This window comes from Branchiostoma floridae, chromosome 10 (assembly GCF_000003815.2).
Source record: "Branchiostoma floridae strain S238N-H82 chromosome 10, Bfl_VNyyK, whole genome shotgun sequence".
Lineage (NCBI taxonomy): Eukaryota > Metazoa > Chordata > Leptocardii > Amphioxiformes > Branchiostomatidae > Branchiostoma > Branchiostoma floridae.
The window spans coordinates 2,488,145-2,496,727 of NC_049988.1; the positions used below are offsets into that span (position 1 = coordinate 2,488,145).

The following is an 8,583-nucleotide window of genomic DNA, read 5'->3' on the forward strand; positions in this document are numbered from 1 at the left end:
AGATGTTTTGGTTGGAGCTTTTAAACAGAGAATGCATGACTAATAGTTCTAAACATGTTTCTGTGTGTTTGTGCAGTGGTCAGAAAAATCAAAGGTTAACGTTACTGGTGAAACTTATTCATCAGACAAAATACTATCATCAATCACTCCTCTCCAAGCAATGTCTAATAGTAGTGCAACTTTTGCGGTCATGTTTGCTACATGGCAGTAGTGTGAATTTTCCGTATGTCCCAGGCTCGTGTCAGGTGATCTGTTTGTAGCGACACTTAAACTTTTGGTTCCTGTGTCCACTTTCTTTTTTATACCACTTTTGATATACGCGTTGATAACAAAGGTCCGTTAATGTGAGTCACAGAAACTAAGTAAACTGGAATGATTTTTTAACGTCAACTCTCGGTTGACTTAAGGCGATTCATGCTTGTAGTAAATTAGTATTATATACATATAAATGTAACTTTTAATTGGCCCGTTGCACTTCAATGAACCTTTAAACAGTTTTAGTGCTACTTGAAACATATTGAACACTTCTGATTTTGTTTTTTACTTGCTATAAATTTGGGTTAGAAGTACACATTTTGGTGTAAAAAAGTGGTGTTTGTTTCACTGTTCTACGCAAAAATTCTTTATCCGAGGGTATTTTGTTTGAAATTAGGATTACTCGGGGGGGGGGGGGTCGAAAACATCATAAACGACTATTTTTATTAAATTTTTGGTTGAGAATGCACCACAGTGAAAAACATTGAATAATCACACGAATTAATTTTGTACACATTTGATAAGAAAGGGTTCATATCGAATTACGTAATCGTTCGGTTCGAATTACATCACCGAACATGGTTCGGATTCGGCCGGACAAGGGGACACCGACCACATTTCCGCACTACGTTTGGCTTTTGAGAACAGACCACTGAACGACACTCTTGCAGCCCGGCTCGACAGATTCGACTCTAGAGCTCTGAGGAGGATCACGGGCACCCTTTTGCACGAGCACGTGCGGAACAGTGAACTCAGGGAGCTAACCGGTCAACTTCCTGCCTCCTCCCTTGCAGCCATGAGAAGGGTTCGCTGGTACGGGCACGTCCTCCGACTCATAGTGCCCATCTAAGGCCAGTGTTTGTGCCTAGTAAGCATTTGCACAAACTTTATGAAACTCGTACAAATCTTACGTGATACGAACGAATCACTATGCGAAAATGCACGGATCTTATGAAAACCGCAGTAATCACTACAGAGTATCCGAAAATGAACAAACCTTATGTGTTACGCACAAATTACTACTAGTATGTGACATACTCGAATCTTACGTGATACGCACGAACGTGACCTTACGTCTAACGTAACCATGTTGTTTTTTTCCTCAAATATTCAGGTTGACTAAAAAATCCTTGTTTCATTTACACGACAACTCTCTGCATGAACTTGAGTTCCTGTTCAGTATTGTGGATAAAAACGAACATGTCTCGCTTATAATGCATTACTATGACTGGAATCAAAAGACTAGTGCTGGCGTACTACACACCCTGTGTGTCTTCGATTCGACGTACTTAGTAACTCAAAAACAACATAGAATCCGAACAATAATTTGGATGACACAGAGATAAGAGTTGTGAAGGTTGCAAAACTTTATACTGAAGCAAAATAAAATTAGAATTGACTCGATAAAAAGTTGTCAGTTCAAGATAGATTGTGCAAATACAGTGCGACGGATGCAGTGGGAGATAAAGCAAATTTTATATGTAACTGCCGCCATTATAAGGATAAAAGAAACAACCTTTTCGACACAATCAATACAATATTTACAACTTTTCACCAGTTGGTAGCCCTCATAACATGACCTTCCTATTTCCACCCCAAACATTAAAAAACGCCTTTTAGTGAAATCTTCTCAGGAATACTTTAAACACCTGAATCGCTGCATTCTGATTGTTCTGATTCTACATTTAGTGGATTTTCCCTTTTTTTAACGTAGAGGTCTCGGGGTTGCTGTGGAATGATAAAATTTGACGTTATACATAATAGAGTTCTCCACGAAGCGTACGTGATGGTATTTAGAATCAATCTCAAGTGAACCTCTCCGCGTCTCTTGGTGGTACTCACAATCTCTGCATTGACGTCCCGTCCTTCCTCCAGCCCCTTCTGGACTTTATCTACATCCCCATCCTCATACCAGTCCATAGTCGTCTGTCTATAACCAGGAAATATAAACACGACTTAAGAGAATGTTCAGATAAAAAAAAAAAAACTCTGAATGAATCACCTTAACAATGTAAATTCACTGCCGTCTATGTATATATTACTACTTTGTATTCTTTTTAGCTGACACATGTTGTCAATATCGCGTAATGTATATGCGTTCTGCACACGATACCTTCGGTGATATAGTATATAGTAATACTCCTTTGTTGTTAGTGTGTTTTACGATATAAAAATAATATGTTTTTTGAATATGTTGAACAATTGCTATTGGCAATTAGGCCACATCGATTACGTTTAATGAAGGGAATAGTTTAGGTTTTGTTGCCTTCTTACATGTCTAAACAGTTAGATATGTATCCTCCTGTCTTGGGAGAATTACAAAATAATTCCCTGTAGCTATAGTCTAGTCGTTGGGATCAAGGCTAAGTCACTGAAGTCACTTATAAGCCATGGGGACATAGTCACAACAGAACATCTACTGAGAACAGGCGTCACAACTTCGTCCTTCCTTGTACCCTACTAAATCAGGGGCTGCTGACGTCACATCCGGAATGTCCCGACTAAAATGGCAGCGGAATGGCCCTACTATCTTTCCTGCGCTGTGATTGGCGATGCCTATATTAGGCGAAGACCCAATCCCATATAAAGGCAGGATAGACTATTCACATGCAGTTTGACGGACTCCTCCCCACAGCCGGTTCGTCGACGCCATGGCTACGGAAACACAGAAGATCCACAGAAAGACCGCCAGCAGGTTTTCGGGGTGTAGAAGAGAGACCGAGTATTTACCTCGTTTGCGTTTACAGGGAGTATAGAATTCGAAGATTGCCCTTTCAGTGTCATGAAGATTTCGTATTTTATTTTGCTTTGTGAAACTGCGAGAAGTTGTTGCTGCGTAGGGACGAATGTGAGTTGTCTGCGTTTTGCACGTGTATCGCTCTTTGTCATGCTGAGGTCCGTTCTTCTCGCAGACACTGGCGTGCCGGGCATTGTGTATGGGTTATGGAAGAAAGAATGCCTCACTGCGAGAATAGACGCTTATTTTGGGCGTTTGTTAGACATCACAGGTATATGCAGTACTGTCTGAAAGGACGTCGACGGAGAAGGCAAGTGACACCGCCGGCACGGCCGACCCCAGCATGACTGACGCAGCAGCCTTGTGAATGAGGCGGACGTTCCATAGCAGAGCACCAGTAACACTGTTTTTGACAGTGAGACTCACCAGGACAAGTCTGCGATATCTACGACCTTCTGGGAACGGGTAGGGAAAATTGCCGACAACAGAGAAGATAGAGTAGTTTCCTACGGGCGTAGGATTTACAAGCCAAGCAGGTACGCAAGGTTTTGAGCTCGCCGCCATTTTTGGCGTCTTGTGGAATTTTCCATTTTGATTTGTCTTCCTACGTTGGCTGTTTTTTCTAGTGGATCCCTCGGCTGTTTTCTTTCTTGTTCCTTCATGATTTTATTTTCCTGTTTTCCCCTTTTGTATGATTATGGTGTGTTTTGTTGGTCAGCAACTATTCTGTCGTTCATTTCGTTTAGCGACTCGTAATTTGCATATGTTTGCGCATCGCACATGTTTCGCGTGCGCAGGTGTGAGTGATTCTATTTGGTAAAATAGGCTTGGTATAATTAATTTTGTGTTGTCTCATTTGAGTTAGGTATGTTGATACAACTGAGCCACCGCTAGGGCTGCCGTTTACCCCGTCTTTTCGCCATAGGAGCCTTTATGAAGCGGTACAACGTTGTTCCAGTTTCCGCACGCTCGGAGCAGAGCCCGACCTTTTTTTTATCAAGAAAGAGTCGGAGGCTTCAACTTATCACTGGTAGCTCTATGGGTGAGTTACGTTGTTTGAAAGGCTTTAGACAGTATTTGGTATATTTCTTTGTCTGCCTATCACGTTTTTTGTTGTTGTTGTGGAAGGACTCGAACGTATTGCCTTATTTTACGTATTTTCCTTTGTTTTTTTCTGTATATTTGCTTTGTTTAATTTTGAAGTTAGGCTCGGCGATTCTGGGCATTGCATTTTGTGGACCAGCCAGCATTCAGCAACCCGAAAAGCTGAGGGACCAGGCCTCAAGACGCTCGGACAGCTGTCAACCACTGCGGCAGTTCTGCTAAGGTGTGTCCTATATCTCAGCTAGAGGTTGTTATCTTGTTGCTCGTCAGGTCGGCAGACAACCTCGAGTTTGTAGCGAGATTTCAGGTGATTTGATTTTTGTTTATGAGCCGATTTGCTTTTCGTTGGGTTTCTCGCTTGACAGGTTCTTGGACAACCCTAGGTAGAAAAAAAAAGTGTTTGCAGTTTTTTGTCTGGTTGGTGTCATGCAATAGTTTGTTGGACAATTGAACTGTTGGACAGTTTTTGTTTGCTGTTGTCGTACGACATGCTGTAAACAACCCCAGAGAGATAACAAGACTGCTGGAAAGTTTTGTTGTTGTTGTCATGCGACAGGTTGTTGGACAACCCCAGGTAAGTAACAAGACTGTTGGACAGTTTTGTTTGTAGTTGTCATGCGACAGGTTGTTGGACAACCCCAGGTAAGTGTACAAGACTTTTGGATAGTCCCGTATGTGGATGGACGACGGGTTGTTGGACAACCCCAGGTAAGTGTACAAGACTATTGGATAGTTTTGTTTGTGGATGGACGACGGGTTGTGGGATAGCACCAGGCAGGTAACAGGACTGTTGGACAGTTTTGTTTGTTGATGTACGACAGGTTGTGGGACAACACCAGGCAAGTAACAAGACTGTTGGACAGTTTGATTTGTTGATGTACGACAGGCTGTGGGACGGCACCAGGCAAGTAACAGGACTGTTGGACAGTTTGGTTTGTTGATGTATACGATAGGCTGTGGGACAGCACCAAGCAAGTAACAAGACTGTTGGACAGTTTGATTTGTTGATGTACGACAGGCTGTGGGACGGCACCAGGCAAGTAACAGGACTGTTGGACAGTTTGGTTTGTTGATGTATACGATAGGCTGTGGGACAGCACCAGGCAAGTAACAAGACTGTTGGACAGTTTTGTTTGTTGATGTACGACAGGCTGTGGGACGGCACCAGGCAAGTAACAGGACTGTCGGACAGTTTGTTTGTTGATGTACGACAGGTTGTGGGACAACACCAGGCAAGTAACAAGACTGTTGGACAGTTTGGTTCGTTGATGTACGATAGGCTGTGGGACAGCACTAGGCAGGTAACAAGGTTATTGAACAGTTTGGTTTGTTGATGTACGGCGGGTTGTGGGACAACACCAACCAGGTAACAAGACTGTTGGACAGTTTGGTTGGTTGATGTACGACAGGCTGTGGGACAGCACCAGGCAAGTAACAAGACTGTTGGACAGTTTGGTTTGTTGTCGTGCGACAGGCTGTGGGACAGCACCAGGCAGGTAACAGGACTGTTGGACAGTTTGGTTTGTTGTCGTGCGACAGGCAGTGAGACAACGCCAGGTAGAGTAACAACAGTGTACGACAGTTTTTTGTTTGCTGTTGTCGTATGACAGGTTGTTGGACAACCCCGGGTAGGTAACAAGACTGTTGGACAGTTTTGTTTGTTGTTGTCGTGCGACAGGTTGGTTAGATAACCCCAGAGAAGTAAAAAGGCTGCTCGACAGTTTTGTGACGCTGTGCTGTCGTACGACAGATTGTTGAGCAAATCCAGGAAGCCAACAAGACTGTTGGACATTTTTTGTTTTGTTGTTGTCGTGCGACAGGTTGTTAGACAACCCCAGAGAAGTAAAAAGGCTGTTAGACAGTTTTGTGGGTTGCCGTACGATAGATTGTTTAGCAACCCCAGGTAAGCAGCAAAACTGTTGGACATTTTTGTCTGTTGTTGTCGTGTGACAGGTTGTTAGACAACCTCAGAGAATTAAAAAGGCTGTTAGATAGTTTTGTGTGTTGTTGTACGACAGATTGTTGAGTAACCCCAGGTAAGCAGCAAGACTGTTGGAAAGTTTTTGGACTAGAGAAGTAAAGAGACTGTTAGACAGTTTTTCTGTTATCGCACGATACGTTGTTACAAATTTGTTACCCAGGTGTTAGTGGTTGGTCGCACGACAGGTTGTTTAGACAAGCCTAGGTAAGTAACATGGCTGGCGGACAGTTTTTTATTTTGTTTGTTATGCGACAAGTTGTGGGACAACCACAGGTGGAGTTTAAGACTGAAGGACAATTTTTGTGTGCTATGGAGCCGTACTATTAGTTATTGGACAGCTTCAGGCTGATAACAGGACTTGGTTTTCGTTCGGTTTGTTACTTGACAAGTCGAGGGACAACTCTAGGCTGATATAGTTGGTCGTGCGACAGGGCAGCCACATGTAGGAAATGAGAATAGTACAGTTTGGCTGGCTGACTACGACAGGTTTTGGTTAACTTCGTGATGGTACATACCGAGACTGTCCGATACTTTGGTGAGATTTGTGGCATTGCAGATTGTTGATGGACCCCGTGTAGATAACGAGAACGGCAAGCAGTTTTTAACGCGATTGAGAAAATATCTACAGAAGCACTGAAGTCGAGGCCGACAATTGTGAAGATTACGGTGTGCAATGTAGAGAATAGTTGTACTGTACGTCGTGGATAGTTTTAGGACGGACAGCACAAGATTAAAAGTTGGCACTTATATACGTATAACTGCAAGGAGTTTGAACTAATTACGAGTATCATTCGTTCGTTTTTCAACACGCTATTGTATCGCTATGATTCTTGGTACACGTACGTTTTCTTTGAAGTACAAGACACAGAGCAACATTGTCGTAGAACATTCGTAACCAACGACGTATTCGTTAGGTGGTACAGGTTTTCAAGAGAAAGGATACCTTCATCCCGAAGGACATGCAATATGATAAATATGTTACAGGAAGCATTCAGTACAACGCGCGTGGGTGTGATGCGAGGACGTCTGAAAATACCACCTCAAGTTCAGCAACTTAGACCCACCAGCCAGCTGAGAAGTACACGCAGCAAACCATATGGGAGGACGGCGTGCAGGCAGGGATGGTGGCCAAGCAAAGGGATCAAGAAGTTTAAAACCAGACTTAAAATTCAGAAACAGAGAGACAACAGCCCCAGAATTTTTTACTCTCTCGTACGTTCGAATTGTGACCTGAATTTCCATTTTGCCTTAAAGTAACAGAGTATGTTAGAGGGCGTCTGTTAAACGCTTTCTTCGTAAAAAAAAAGAACATCTATACTGTCTTAGAGTTCACTGTAGGGATGACCACTGTATCTGCTTGTTTTTAATTAGAACACATCAACGTCAGAAGTTGTCCAGGAAGTGACATGTTTTTCGTTGTAATGTTGAGAAACAACTAGTTATTAAATCGGTTTGCTGTTTTCGTCTGTCTCCATTTTCTTTACTTGGTAGTACGTTCCAGCGCTTATGGTTTATAAGTAATTTGAAAAGGAGCATGTTTAATATAAAGTGCCATGGATAAATACAGGTTCGTGTATCTTGGGTAGTAATTTGTTGATAACTTGACGAGGCACGAAAGTTAAAAGGCAGCAGTTATTTTTGTCGTTTTATCGAAACATTTAGGCCAAAGTCTAATTTTGTTTCGTAGGTAGATCTGACATGTTTAGCTGTAATGAGTCCAAAGATGACGCTATAAAAGTTTCAGGTTAATATAGCCAGTATTAAAAGATCACTGCTTACTTTCTAACTGTCAGCCTTTATTGGCACACACAGGGTTAAGGCTTATTTATAGAAGACATGAAGGCTTTGCTGCACATAAAATAGAATGTCTTCAATTTATCACATATGCTTTCCAAGCTAGACCTAGTAATATAGGGTTGGCTACCCAGCGCAAAACGGCATTGGCCAAACTGGTTTCGTCAAGTATGTATCAATTCAAGGGTTAGTGGATTTTTCCAGAGAGGTTGTTATCAGTGAAAAGCTAGAACAGTAGTGAGGAGGACTCTAACACTTCAATACAGATTTTTTTGTTTAGATACAATTATCCCAATGTATGTTACGTAGCTTGGTTTGCTAAACGGCAGTTGAAACAAATATTTGAAACCGAATGTCGACATTTTTTTTGTTTATACCCGAGTTCTGATAGGGAGAAATGGGATTATATTGGGTATTTATTCTTGCAATATGTCTGGGCCATTTGTGTACGTCGAATTTGGAGAGATCCGTTATACGAAAGTTACATCTGCTGCGATAATAGACCATTGTTACGTACCGTGTCTATTCTATTTATGGGGTTGGAAGTATATTTGGAGTTTGCAACATCTGACAGAGGACACTTCTAGTAGTTTTTAGAAGAGGACCGCCGGCGATGCAAGAAATAAAAAGTTTTAGACTGCACATTAGTTTATTGTAGTTGATTCACTTCCGATAAGCAGGACACGAATAAAAGAATAATGAATGGAGGTTG

At 42.1% G+C, this 8,583-nt stretch overlaps 1 long non-coding RNA gene across 2 annotated transcripts; it reads left to right on the plus strand.

Moving 5' to 3' along the window:
* Positions 1 to 2,780: 2,780 nt before the first annotated feature.
* On the plus strand, positions 2,781 to 7,542 carry LOC118423865. Of its 2 annotated transcripts, none has more exons than XR_004832128.1 (3): positions 2,781 to 3,528; positions 3,918 to 4,034; positions 7,062 to 7,542. It is a non-coding gene; the product is annotated as an uncharacterized LOC118423865 (long non-coding RNA). The 2 variants fall into 2 exon arrangements; XR_004832129.1 differs by lacking the exon at positions 7,062 to 7,542 and adding an exon at positions 4,196 to 4,482.
* Positions 7,543 to 8,583: the final 1,041 nt, after the last annotated feature.